The following is a 15,423-nucleotide window of genomic DNA, read 5'->3' on the forward strand; positions in this document are numbered from 1 at the left end:
CTACTAAGCAAAAGCATGTCCTCGTTTGCGAGCAACCGCGCGCATGGGTGAGGGAGAAGGCGTGTAGTAAAATCAAGCTTCTCCTCGTTGTACGAGTTGACGCGACACATCATAGCACTGGCCCCTCATGCTTGCCTCTAAACTTGGCTGAAAGACCCGCAGTGTACAATATATTTGCTGCAACCTCTAACATTTACCCACCACAAATTAAAATATATGTGGTCGTATGCATCGTTCTGATGCAGAGGCCGGGGAGTCCCCCTTTTGGAAAAAAACAAATTAAAATATATATTCCTGTCTTGACCAGATGAGCGTGCAAACTACAATAATCAGGGTGTCAGGTAGGGCCAGAAGACTATTTTAAAATTTTTAAAAACTTCGAGACGGCCACATAGCATGGAGCCGACCCCAACGATTTTAAGCTTACAGGCACGGTACACGCTATCCCAGACTACTCTACACATGAAACTGCCACACGAGCGTCCGGGCTGCGCTTGGCTCTTCGCCTCTTCAGGAAGTCGAACAATGATGGAGTACTACTGCACTGGAGGAGTACTACAGTACGCTTCTGGCCATCTGACACCGATTGAACTGCTGCATGTCCACCGCGTGCGGGAGGGAGAGCGTGTAGCGAAAGCTTCTCCTAGTCTTGCCAGCCACCACGCTCATGGGCGAGGGAGGGACGCTCCTGCCTTTGCGTGTATGACAGGTGGGCCCGACAGGTGTGTGGCCAACCTGTCATACAGCCAAAGGCAGGTGTAGTTATGTCTGCGAGGGAGAGGATAATCAAACTTCTCGTTGATGTACGAGTTGACGCGACACATCAAAGCACTGCACTCGATATATTTCAATAATTTGCGTTTACCGATGCATTAATTACAACGCATGCATGCATGCATGCCGTGACTCTCCTTTTGATACTTGCATGTGTTGATTTAATGCACCTTGAAGTAGTATAAAATATGTGACGGTAAAGCTTTGTAATACCCCGGTCCAAGTCGAGAGATGGTTGTGCATGAGGAGGGCGAGATCATGCAGACCGAACAGGACCCGACGATGGAGCTCTCTAAGGTCTCGATGGACCTCACCGTACTCCACTGCCCCTTGTGCCTCCGCCCCTTGATGCCTCCAGTGTATGAGGTTCGAATACACCTCGTCCATTCGGCTGATTGAGCAAGGTACAGGTTTCTTGATTGATGTGTTGTTCGATTGATTTCTGCAGTGCAAGGGAGGGCACCTGGCCTGCGCGGACTGCCGCGTCGAGCGCCCCGGGAACCAGCGGCAGTGCCAGAAGTGCGAGCGCGGCGGTGGCTTCAACGTGCGGAACACGGCGGTGGACTCCGTCCTTTCATCGGTGAGGGTGGAGTGCCCGCATGAAGGCTATGGGCTCTACGTCACTTACCACAAGCTCGCCGATCAGCACAGCGTGTGTCCGCTCGTGCCCTGCAAATGCCCCGTGCCCGTCTGCGGCTACAAAGGCCCGCCGCCGGCGCTCTACCACCACATCAGCACCGCGCATCCCATGCCCGTGCACAGGATCCAGTACGACAAGGTGCTCCAGCTGCAGCTGCCACTATCGGAGCCATGACTCTTGCTGTTCGCGGAGGAGGACCGCCGCGCGTTTTTCTTGGTTGGCGGCGTGCTCAACATAGGCACGCCTATCGCCGTGTCGGTCGTCTGCATTAGAGCGGGGGCGTCCCCACTGCCGCACTACGTGGCCAAGCTGTGGGCGAACGGCCCACCGGGGGAGCCCAAAGGCACGACCGACGCCGTCAAGGTGGAAATGGAGGTGACAAGCAGCAAGGATCCCGGCGACGTCGACGTGCAGGAGCTGACCTTCTTGGCAGTTCTGTCCAAGCTGCTGGCCGGGGCTAAGCTTGTGTCCCTCCACATTCGGATTGACAAGCTCATGTCCTAAATGTTTCTACAGTGCCTTATGTTTATCTTAGTAATATGCTAATATAGGGATTACCTTGGTCTACTTTAGCTTAAGAAATGGTGGGTTTTGGTGGCGATGCAGCAATTACTTCGACATCAGATCAGTAATTTCCAACAGTCGAACGAATATTTTGTGTCTGTTGGATATAAAGTTCCTTTGGGTAAGAAGTACTATTTGTCATCAAAATGGATAAAAGGAGATGTATGTAGACGTATTTTAGTTCTAGATACGTCCCTTTTTATCCATTTTGATGACAAGCACTCCCTCGGTTCCACAATACATGCCTTCCATTTGTCAAAATATAGATGTATCTAGACATGTTTTAGTACATAGGTACATCCATGATAGAGCCAATCGGATGGTTGAGAACACTACAATTCGTAGCTACAGATGCGTGTGTGACTCCCAGATGCAGAGGCCGGGGGTCATCATCCTCCTTTTCGAGAAACAACAGACGCGTGTGTGAGAGCTCGCCACGCGGCTATTCCTGTCGAACGCCCCATTAACCGTAAGATATGTATACGATGGTGCCAGTTATTGCACGTACACAGCAGTACTCCCTCCTTTCCGGTTCATTGGGCTTAATTCAAAAATCTCACCAACCAAGATGGTGAGTGGTGGAATATTTTTTGTAGTTTGCAAAAGCACCTAATTAATGCTCTTGTTTTTCTCAAAAAATTATGTTTATCAATGCATTAATTGCAATGCATGCATGCATAAAGTACATGCATTGGTCAATTTTCTCTTAATACTTGCATGTAATGATTTAATGCACCTTGGAATCTGAACATGTGTTGGGAAACAACCAAATTGAGCCATATAAAATGGAAAAACTAAAATTTTGAGATAAGCCCTATAAAACCGGAAAGGAGGGAGTAGAAAAAGAAGTACTCCATCCGGGAATAGTGCCGCACTTCGAAACTAGAACCGTCAATAAATTTTGAGCTTGCGTCTCGTCACATTCCAAATTACTCCACGCTATATTGAATTGCAAACCTGTTCACACCGATCACAACCTAAATGGTTTCCCACTTAGGAGCGTATTAGTACCACGCTATATTGAATTGCAAACCTGTTCACACCGAGCACAACCTAAACGGTTTCCCACTTAGGAGCATATTAGTACTCAGTTATAAATACTAGTATGCCAAGATGACTGCACATTCCTCCTCAACTCCTCATCCACAAAAACAAACAAGTCATTCACCATCCTTCCCTTGCATCTGCCATGGCTAGCGTGAGTTCTGGGTCGAGAGATTGCCACCAGGGAGAGGCGAGCATGGAAGCGGAAGCACGAGAGATGTCCCGCCTCGCTGCGAGAGCAGCCGACATGTCCCGCCGCGCGGAAGTAGCAGCACAGAGGTCCCGCCGCGCCGCTGAAGCAGCACGGAGGTCCCGCCGCGCCGTCGATGCAGCAGACTGGTCCGGCCGCGCCGCCGAAGCAGCAGAGATGTCCCGCCACACCACGAATGCAGCAGAGATGTCCCGCCGCGCCGCGGCGGCCTAGGAAAATTTCTCGCGGGCAGGCGACGACTGTTACAGGCGCATGCATGCGATCTTCCATAGCCAGATGGATCAGATCTCCGGCTAGGCGAGGTTGCAGGACGACATGAAAGCCTCGTTTGAAAAGGCTACCGGCGTCATCCGGCAACTAAGGGAGGGCAATGAGAGCCTCCGGGCCGAGCGCGACCTGCTGAGGGAGAAGATCGTCCGAAGTGCAGACCAGCAGGAGGAGACCAGTGCCTTGTTGAAGAGGACCGACGTCATCGTCAAGAAACTTATGGACGAGAATGACATGCTCTGCAACGAGCGCCAAAGGCTGGTGGAGCAATCCGTGGATGTTCTCAAGCAGCGTCTTGAGGACACGAAAGAGCTCATCGCCGCTCGCCGCGGAGACTAGTCCCCGCGGCCTGCAACAACGCATCAAGAAAGTAGAGATCAGCGAGCCAGATCCTTGTCTTCCTTCTTCTTTTGCCCTTCTGTATTTCGGGCGTAGCCACATGTGGCTTTTTAAATTATCTTTCTAATTATGTAAGACAATTAATCGTCCTTATCTTTCTGTGGAAGATCAATGTTGCGAGGCTGGAATGAAGAAAACTCTTGCTGTGGCGACCCTGGCGTTGCTGTTCTTCTAGTTGCTGCTGGGCTTCCTCCAGTTTCCTGGTTTCTTTTGATGTAATAATCGGTTTAGGATGTGGATTGTGTCGTCGGTTGTGAAATGTTGGGTTCTAGCGCGGATGTTTGGCCTTTGTTGGCCTCTTGGGATGTTGCGATTTCAATCTGGTAGCTTTTAGTCCTTCGTGTTAGGTTGGAGTTGTGCTGAACTTCTTGTGAATTGTGGTGGTTTTCAGTAATGAAAATCGGAAGGGGCAAGCCCTTCTTTGATAAAAAAAACCGTCCTTATATATTCATCAGTCTTGCTATAAGTCGCAGTAGATGCTATATAGGTCCGTCGGATCTTACATCAAGATCCGTGCTTTCAGATTTTCTTTTTTCTCTCTTAAATCTCAGTCGAGTGAGACATAGCCACACCATTAAACAGAGGCTTGGGCGCCATTAATGGAGATCTTGGGAGAGAGGTGGACGGCAGATGGAGGACAAAGGGCTCTCCTCCCGATAAGCACGCGCAGGGGTCTGATCGCACGCCTCTCGTACTCAAATAGCTACCCTGCACGATGCCTCCTAGCTAATAAAAAATGGGGACGCGTGGCGGCACGTAAATGGTACTACTAAGTAGAACGCCCACGGTTTCAATAATACCTGTGTTTCCGATTGTAACGTGATAGCACTTGTTCCAAAATGACTTTGTTGATTGTTAATGTGTGCGCCTTCGCAAATCGGACTGCAAATTTACCACAGCATGTTGGTGCCATGTCATGGCACCAAGCCAAGTTTCATTTATTTTCATGCGTGTTTTGGATTTACAGGAACTAAAAAACTAAGTTTCTCAATGTTTCCAACCCAGCCACGATGCCCAGAATTTTGAATTTCATTCCCATTTCTTGTACGAAACCTAGAAATTTACCCGAGGACACACATGTGATTTTTCAACCAACTTTGGTGCACTGGAACATGTGCTTGTATTTCAAATTTGAATTATGCACACAAAGGTGACACGTTCCCTCCTAGAACCACGAGCCTTCTTGAGAGAAGCTCCGGTTTGCAAGAAGCTTATACCAAAATTTGTTCCTATTCGGCCAATTTTTTTTCCCACGGCATGGTACTACCATGACATGACACCATGCCAAGTTTCATGATTTTAAAACCAAGTTTCTCAATGTTCTCGACCGAGCCACGATGCCCAGATGTTTGAATTTTATTCTCATTTTTTGCATGGGACCTACTCCCTCCTTCCATCTATATAGGGCCTAATGTGTTTTTCAAGACAACCTTTGACTATTGACAAGATTAATAGCACATGAGATGTATACTATGAAAATTATATTATTGGAAGCTCCTTTGACATACAAATTTGAAGGTATGCTTTGTGTAAGTTGCATGTCATATATTATTGCTCTAACGTTTGGTCAAAGTTAGCCTCGAAAAACGCATTAGGACCTATATAGATGGAAGGAGGGAGTAGAAATTCACCCGAGGACACAAATGTGATTTTTCAACCAACTTTGGTGCACGGGAGCATGTGCTTGTAGTTCAAATTTGAATTATGCACATTAAATGACCAAAAACTCAATTAATGTGTAAATAAGGCCAAACGAAGCCGCAATAATTCCAAAATTTAATAGGCCACTCATGTAGTTCTATGTTGCCTTTGTAAATAAACTCAAGGGGGACAACGTATATCGTTTTGCAATCAAAGGTGGCACGTTCCCTCTCAGAACCACGAGCCTTCTTGAGAGAAGCTTCGGTTTGCAAGAAGCTTATACCAAAATCTGTTCCTATTCGGCCAATTTTTTTACCACAACATGGTAGTACCATGACATGACATCCATGCCAAGTTTCATGATTTTCAGACGTGTTTTGGATTTACAAGAATTTTAAAACCAAGTTTCTCAATGTTCTCGGCCGAGCCACGATGCCCAGATGTTTTAATTTTATTCTCATTTCTTGCATGGGACCTGGAAATTCACCCGAGGACACAAATGTGATTTTTCAACCAACTTTGGTGCACGAGAGCATGTGCTCGTAGTTCAAATTTGACTTTTGCACATTAAATGACCAGATACTCAATTAATGTCTAAAAAACGACAAACGAACCCGAAATAATTCCAAAATTTAACAGGGCACTAATGTAGTTCTATGTTGCCTTTGTTAAGAAACTCAAGGGGGGGGGCAGTGTATATCATTTCACACTCAAAGGTGGCATGTTCCCTCTTAGAACCACGAGCTTCCAAATCGGCCCAATTTTTTACCACAACATGTTAGTGCCATGACATGACACCATGCCAAGTTTCATGATTTCCAGGCGAGATTTGGATTTACAAGAATTTAAAATCAAAGTTTCTCGATGTTCTCGGCCGAGTCATGACGCCCAGATGTTTGAATTTCATTCTCATTTCTTCCATGGGACCTAGAAATTCAACCAAGGACACACATGTGATTTTTCAACCCACTTTGGTGCACGGGAGCATGTGCATGCAATTCATATTTATATTATGCACATTAAAAGTCCAGAAACTCAATTAATGTATAAAAAGGCCAAATGAACCCGAAATAATTCCAAAATTTAACAGGGCACTCATATAGTTCTATGTTGCCTCTGTAAATAAAATCAGGGGGAGGCAGCGTATATCGTTTCACACACAAAGGTGACACGTTCCCTGTCAGAACCACGAGGCTTGTTGAGAGAATCTCCGGTTTTGCAAGAGGCTTATACCAAAACTTGTCCCAATTCAGCCAAAAATTATACGTATGAAAACAGGGTTTTGATTATCCCAAACATCTCGCTACCTAGACCAATAATGTACTATGATTTGAATTCAACATAAAATGGATACAAATATTTGAATTGGAGAGCGTATGGTACATGTAGTTCATAGTGAAATATGATTACTGCTATATGTATGTTTTTTGTTATCAAGATAATATTTAAATTATTGTATAACTTGACAACAATCGTATTCAAACAAGGAAAATTGATTCATATTTAGTCCATATGGTAGACGACAATATATATGTTCACATGGTGGAGTAAAATGTTCATATATGATGGAAGATCAAAATGTACGACTACATCAATTATAAACCGCAAGGTCACCTAACGATATATTCGAATTCAACATAACGTGGATTCAAAAATTGAAATTCGAGATCATGGCATCTGTAATCATATAAAAAGGGACATTACTCTTTCTTTGGTGGGAATTGATTTGTTTTTTGTTGTTGTTGAGGGAAGTGCGAATCGATTTGGTACTGTGCAGGGTAATCTTGTTCTCCCGATTTTTTTTTACATTTTTCTTGTAGTTTTTTCAATGGCATCTATAGCAATATAGTAAAAGGGGACATGACTCTCTTGTGTCTTGTATGAATTGTTTTTTTTACAAGTTAAGTTTGTTCTGCCGAACTAGGAATCCGCACCTTGTTATCCCGAAATTTTCAAGCTCGAGTATCTTTTGTCTCACCTGCTTTGAAACTCCCCCTTCTTCAACCCGCGCCGCGCCTTGTTATCCCGAAATTTGGACGCACGCAAGAACTCCCTCCTCATCCGAAATCGCTCCCGCAGCCCAGACACGCGAAATCCCCCTTCTACCCCTCAGCCGGAAATGAAGCTCCACGTCGCGGTGTCAAAACCGTTGGGGGTACGCTGGTAACTTACCCTACATTTCGGACAAGCGCGTCCCTAAGCTTGGCTCCCCCCTCCCCCTTCGCCCCCCATTCGTACACCGAGGCCGCCAAAACCCGCGAAACCCCACGCTCCTTCGTCGGTCTCCCGATCGCCGCCCAGCCGGAGACTCTTCCCCGACTACGTCGTCAACCGCAACAACTCGCCGTCCCTCATCCACCGCACCAGATGAGGATCTGTTGTCGATCTCGTCGTCCCGCCGGATCAGCCGCCCCGTCCTCCACCTCCAAGGAGCTTCCCCGACGTTCGCCTCGTCTATCGCGCCACCTCAATCCCCACAGCGCCGTCTTGACCTGCCCCACCGGAACCGCAGCACCCTCACCAATTCCTCCGATTAAGCCGAGGCCAACTCGGCGCCACCAAGGAGGTTCTGCACTCATCGCTGCATTTTATCTTTTATTCGATCTCACGGGGCTGCCGGTGCTCGATACCGAGCAGACATGGCGTGTCTCCATCGACGGCGCCGTCGCCGGCCACATCATCCACGGTGTCTCTCCCCCATGTTGTTGCTTCCTCGGCGGCGACTTCCACAACGGCACTAGCTGCAGCTGCTCCGGCTCTCGCTCGCGCTGCGGCTCTGTTCTTGCTGTCATTCGCGCTGCTGCACTGCTCCTGCTTTCGTTCGTGCTGCTGCTCTGCTCTTGCTCTCGCTTGCGCTGCTGCTGCTGCTGCTGCACGACCTCCCACAGCTACAGGAGTTGCTGCTTTAGCACTCGCTCGCGGTGCTACTGCACGACTTGCTCTCTGCTAGTGCGTTCCCTGCTCGAGCGTCTGCTGATTTAGATCACTGCTTCTCTGCTACTAGTGCTCGAATGCCCTAAACATCTATTGCAATGCTCTGTTACTAGTTCAATCGGTTTCGACAGTAAAATTCAGTTTCGATTGTGAAGTTCCTTTTCTTCAGTTAAGTTCAGAGTGAACAGTACTTACAGCATCTGTCGGAGCGGCCGTGCCGCGGCTGATGCGTTTTACATCTAGCACTTTTTGGTGATGTATTTTACATCATCTATTGCAGATGATATTAGGGTCCCACTTCAGATTAACGTTGTTTGTCTTGTCATGCTTCAGCCTCGTCGTCGTACACCTTAGCGGAGCTGCTCCAACGACGGAACCGTCCATCACAGCGGAGCAGTACCCTCGGCGCCGTTTCCAGAGGCCTTGGATCTTCTTCCCCGCCTCCGACAGTCACACCAGCATCATCACCATCCTCCACGTCCAACCCAATGATGCTGAGGTCCACAAGGCTATGCCAAAGAGGTTGTACACTCATCGCATCAGTTTGTTTCTCCATTCCTCTATTCTTCCAATTCATGTGAGCCAAACACCCAGGTTGACTGAAATCCTATATTTCCAAATGCTCTGTTTTGCACGTGCATTCCTATCCTATTCCTGTGTTTTTCCTATCCCTGTGTTTATAGAATCCTCCAATTCTAAGGAGCCCTTATAGATTTACTTCATTTTCAGATAGGCGTCAAAGAAAACTCTGTGTGTTATGTCCTGCTCCTGTCGTGCCGTCATCCACCCCACCTGAGGTGCACCATCGACATAAGCGTTCACTGCAGCAGAGATCCCCCTGCAGACTTCCTTTCGCCGCCTTAGATCATCTTCCCCATTGCCGGCGGCCACGCCAACTACATTACCATCATCGACTGAGCAGATGAACCTGAGGACTACACAGTTCTGGAAGAGAGGTCGCAGTCTTTTGTGTTTGCTTACGTTATACATCGGTTATTATTACCTGCTACTTTATCGTTCAATCTTGAGTTCTGAATTGCCCATGGGTCTCATATCGAGCCAGCAACGAATAGTATCTGTCTACTATCTGGTTCATCTGGGGTCTTCTATGTGGTTCATGTTGGGTGGGCAACAAACAATAGATGATCCATTGTCTATCTACTGAAGCTATAATCTACCTGCTATCATTAGTTTTGGATCCATCCACTCGTTTGCTACCATCAGTCTTGATTTTTGCATGCACCCCTTAGGCCTTACAAAATCTAACTATTTTTTTATTATGCATGTCAGATATTGTACACAATCGTACTGAACATGTAGAGAAAAAGAGAAGACTGTTGCGTGCGAATATAATGTCATGCAGACGCCGCTCCATGGTGGGCGAAGTGCCCCCCCTCCTGCATTTCCAGATTGTATTCCAGAGGAAGATAATTGTTCAGATGGAGATTCAGAAGGAGCCGACCACGCCTGTTTACCACCTGAGGTGTTTGCTCAAACCTGGCATGTTGATGTTGGTCATATCATGCATATGGCGCCTTGCATTGCTTACATTATACATCTTATGTGTCACCAGCTTAGTTTAGATTTGCTTTGTGTGAATTCCACCTGTTTGGTTTCTATATCATACTCCCACCATTCCTAAATATTTGTCTTTTTAGAGATTTCAACAAGTGACTACATACGGAACAAAATGAGTGAATCTACACTCTAAAATATGTCTATATACATCCGTATGTGGTAGTCCATTTGAAATCTCTAAAAAGACAAATATTTAGGAACGGAGGGAGTATATGGGAGTTATGCAATGCCATCTTCTTTAGCCAGGCATCATATACATGAATCATGCAATGCCATCCTGTTTAGCCAGTCATCGTATATGTGAATTGTATTGTGCCATATTTTTTTCCATAATGTATTCCATTTGTCAACAATGTTTATACATTCATCTACTCTTCCTGTGCATCAGCCATTTGAGTCGGTCATGGGAAAATCTGGAGTGAAAACAAGGTCTTCTGAGCAGTCAGTGCTACGTGTCGATGCAGATTTCTTGCTGGTTACAGATAGCTCCTCAGAGGAGGATTCAGAGAGAGATGACCAGTCGTATTCCCCCCCCCCCCCGAGGTGCATGCTCTAACTTGGCTGGGTTATATTGCTCATATCATGCATATGGTGTCTTGCATTGCCATGCCATCTGCTTAGATTAGACATGCTTTGTGTGAATGCCTCCTGTTTGCTTTCTATATCAGATATGTGAATTATGCAATGCCATGTTTTTCAGCCAGTTATCATATATGTGAATTATGCACCGCCATGGAGCCAGGCATCATATATGTGAACTATCTCATGCCATCTTTTTTTTCATTACGTATTCCATTTGTCGACAATCTGTGTATATTGAACTACTCTTCATGTGTATCAGCCATTTGAGCCGGTTATGGAAAAATCTGGAGTGAGAACAAGGTCTTCAGAGCAGGCAATGGTACCTGTTGAAGCATATATCTCGATGGTTACAGGGAGCTCCTTAGAGGAGGATTCAGAGACAGATGACCAGTCCTATATCCCACCTGAGGTGTATGCTCTAAGTTGCAATGTTTATATTTCTCATATGATGCATATGGTGTCTTGCATTGCTTAGTTTAGACATCATATGCACAATGTTGAATTCTATCTGCTTAGTTTAGAGATCATACATGCGAGTGCCAACTGCTTAGTATATGAATCAATTATGTCAATTATATCATGCCATCATGTATACTTAGACAACATGTATGTGAATTATTTCATCCCAACCTATTTTAGAAAGACATCATATAGTTTTGTCATGTCATCCTGTTTAGGTACTCATCATATGTTGAATTATGCCATTATATCTTGTTAAGTTATCCATCATATATCTGAAACTGTGCCATGCTATCCTGTTTAGTTAGGCATCCTATATGTGAAATTGTGTCATGCTGTCATGTTTGGTTAGACAACATATATGTGAATTACCACATCTGTCTATCATACAATGTCTGTACGTTCAATTTCTTTTCTTGTTTATCAGCCATTTGAATTGGAGGGGGTGATGGCGGTATCTAAGGGAGCAAAAACCCGTTCTTCACAAAAGACAGTGCTACTCGTCGATGCAGATAGAACCATGGTTGTACTGGCCCACAAACTAGCCCCACCACACATAATCGAGACTCTTCCAGATTGCACACTTACACCGTTGGGCAAAGAACCAGCTACAACCCATCTAACCGCAACCCCAGCGGATAGTAACCCACTTATAGTTGACAAAGCACCATGTCCACCACAGAGTACCCCCACACGAGCAGTTTGTAAAGCTACTGCAGTGCCCAAAGCACAAAGACCACCACAGCTAACCCAAACTCCATGTTTAAAGCAGAAGAGCAACTGTTCTCATGTCAGATTCCGTAGCTATGGTCCATACTCCTTTGCTGTTGCATCACTGTATTTACTCATACCAACTACTTTCGAATTTGAAGGATCCAATTGAAACTCCAATGGCGCAACAGGTATGTTTTAAACCTATTTCTTTAACTGGATTGTTGTTCTAACTTCTTGCTCTATGTTGTTTCAGTTTAAGTTGTATAAACAGTTATGTTCTCATGTGATGCACATTACAAGTGCTGCCAATGCTGTGTAGTTTCTCACACTTATATTCTGTCTATGCTGCTGTGTCTTAAAAATATATGAGTTGAACTGTGTCTCTATCTTGATTAGGGAACATAAACTAGAATGATATGGACAATACAGTGACCATAGTACATAGATATATGTTTGTTTCATGCTGTTATCCTGTCCACCTTACTACTGAACCGGTTTACCAAAATGAGTTTCGTATACTACAAGCTAAACCTGTGGTGTGTCTGCTTGCTTCTCTTGTAGTATGCAAACAGAATATTGGAGAAGAGCACCCCACTATGCAATGGTAGAGAAAGTAATGCAGATAAGGTTCAAGATAGTGAGACAACCCTGTTGGTCTCCAAGAAAGGTGATAAAAATGATCTTGTAGACAGTGAGAAAACCCCACAGTCCTGCGTTGATGTAGTGTTCGAGTTACTGGCCAGTACCGCTGGCACAAGCTCTTCGAACTCGCTGCCTGAATCACTTCGGCTTCTTCAGTCTCAGCTACAAGCTGAAAGGCATCAGTCAGCTGTGCTGCGGCAAGAAGCTGAAGGACTGAGGAAGTCCTTGCAGAATTCAGATGCGTACTTTCTTGTGCAGCAGCAAGCGCTGGAGGATTTAAGCGCCAAACAAGAGAAAGTTAATAAGCTTGCTAAGCATCTTGCCAGCGTTATGGGTACCCAGGATATTGTTTCTTGAACTCTTCTGAAGTGGTTTCAGTTCTGGACTTGTTTTGCTGCGGTGTTTATATGCTGCTTTGTTCCCTATATTTGCACTGGTGGCGAACTTTGATGCCCAGTGGATGTAATGTGTGTAATAGCCGTGATAGCCTAGCATAAGTTGCTTGCTTATTTATTTCCTTGTTGTCTTGTTTATTTGTTTGCTTGTAGTCAGTGCAGTTCTTTTTCCGCGGTTTGCTAGTGGCTGCAATAACCTATTTTTTAAAACTAGGCCACAATAACCATGGGCTAATATTTACTGTAGTGACACTGGGCCTCCTACAGGCCGTAGAAACAGTGGGCCTTCTATGGGCCGTAGAAACAGTAGGCCTTCTACGGGCCGTAGAAACAATGGGCCTTCTACCGGCCGTAGAAACAATGGGCCTTCTACGGGTCGTATCATCAATGGGCCTTCTACGGGCCGTATGATCGATTGGCCAAACATGGGCCAATAACAGGCCGCATTATGGCCGTAAACGGGCTAGAGTTGGAATCATCCGTTCATGGGCTGACCATAACGGGCCATCATTAATAGGCCGTATTTGATGACGCTATGAAAACGGCCCAACGTATTAACGGACCACAAACGGGCCGACTGTAACCACGGGCTGAATTTGGTCCACAAGCAGAAAATGACAGTAACGGGCCGTAAGTAAACGAATGCTGGAAATGAGCCCAAGAATAAATGGGCTCTTAGAAGGCCGAAAGATAACATGGGCTGGAAACGGCCCAACGGAATAACGGGCCGTTAATGGGTATAAAGTGATACACTGTTCATTACGGGCCAGTTTCACCATGGGCCGTTAATGGGTATAAAGTGATACACTGTTCATTACGGGCCAGTTTCACCACGGGCCGTTAATGGGTGTAAAGTGATACACTGTTCATTATGGGCCAGTTTCACCACGGGTCGTTAATAGGCCAAGAGTTACATAGGGCCTCATATGGGCCGGAAGACGTCATGGGCCATACATGGGCCAGAAGTGAAAATGGGCTGGAATCATATTGGATGGCCCAGATGACGCTACTGGGCCTAATTCGGATAGGGCATAACGGGCCTTGGGTTAGCGGGCTGTAAATGGGCTATATGCGAATAGGCCGTTAACAGGCTTTCCATGGGCCGGCCCACCACCTTTTGACCAAGTCAAACGGGCCGGCCTTTTCACAGGAATGGGCCTCTATTGGGCCATGCCATGTGTCGACGTATCATAGGCGCCTTCCGTCCAATGAGTGGATGACATCTGTCCCAACGATGAGACGACACGTGTTTCCTCCAGCCAATGATGATTTTACACGTGGAAAACCCCATTGGTCGGGGCTGTTAACGGGTTATCGGATCCAAAACCCGACCCGATAGCTTAACGGCGTTCCGTTACGGTAGATGCCACGTGTCGGTCACCCTGGACGAAAGCACTTCTGTGACGCGCGATTTATCGTCATGGAAGTGGACACTTCCGTGATGATAATTTTGGCAATATCATGGAACACTTCTACGACAGCACAGGTATGACGATCTTGATTCTGTCATAAATTTGTCATGGATGTACATGCATGATAGAAAACGCGACCTACTGTGACAAACATGTATCATCACGGAAGTGTATTTTTTTGTAGTGCAGGGAGTAGTAACCGTCTTAGACTCGAGACGAAAAGATCCACAGGACTATGCGGACAAGACTCAAATGCTCGAGAAGTAAGTTAAATCGATCATTATCCACCATATCAGCAACTTTGTTCATTTCCTGATATCAAGTAATTGTTTTCTTTGTCTGGCAGGGTTTGGAGAAAATTCACCAAAAAAGCTCCGGGACTGCCGAAGAAGCTGCAATTTAGACACCCAAAAGTAAGTACTATAGTAGCATGTTCCGCGCATCTCCTAGTGATTCAAGCGCTAGTTTGATTGACCTCTATTTCTTGTAAAGTGGTTGTGGCAGGAACAAGGGAATGATTTCTGTGGATACTACGTTTGTGTGTCCATCTGCCACACGACCTGTGAGCGGGGCTACTCTGACGAACAATATGAAGTGCGTAAGCAATAATATTCACAATTTTATTTTATTACCATCATTTGTGTTGAGTTTCATTTATTCATATATATATGTATTGACCCCCTTCTTCAAATTAGATCTTTCGGATGCGGGATGAACTCCTAGCACCAGATCGTATGCGAGCAATTCAAGAGGAATTGGTGGCATTCTTCCTTGACCACGTGATCGCTGAAAACGGAGAATACTATGTGGACCCTGTGTTCATATATAATTAGGAGATTATATTGTAAGAGATAATTATTGTATATATGTAGCCGGTAGTGTCGGATAGATATAAAAGAACTTGTTGTTCGACCAATCTCTCGGAGAAGGAGAGGTGGTCGATATCACTTCTATCTGTATGCATATGTTCATGACGATCTTCTGTTTCCTTCATTTGCTTACTAGCTAGCGTGTCTAGTCCTCTCTATACGTATATAGTACGTAGCGTCGACCAAGCACGGAGATAAGAGAGGACACTTCTCTCTATTAATTAGCTAGCTAACACAATATATGAAACACCTAAATTAACCCCCCAAAACCCCCAACCCCCCCCCCCTTTCAAAAAAA

The sequence above is a fragment of the Triticum aestivum genome, chromosome 6D (genome assembly GCF_018294505.1).
Source record: "Triticum aestivum cultivar Chinese Spring chromosome 6D, IWGSC CS RefSeq v2.1, whole genome shotgun sequence".
NCBI lineage: Eukaryota > Viridiplantae > Streptophyta > Magnoliopsida > Poales > Poaceae > Triticum > Triticum aestivum.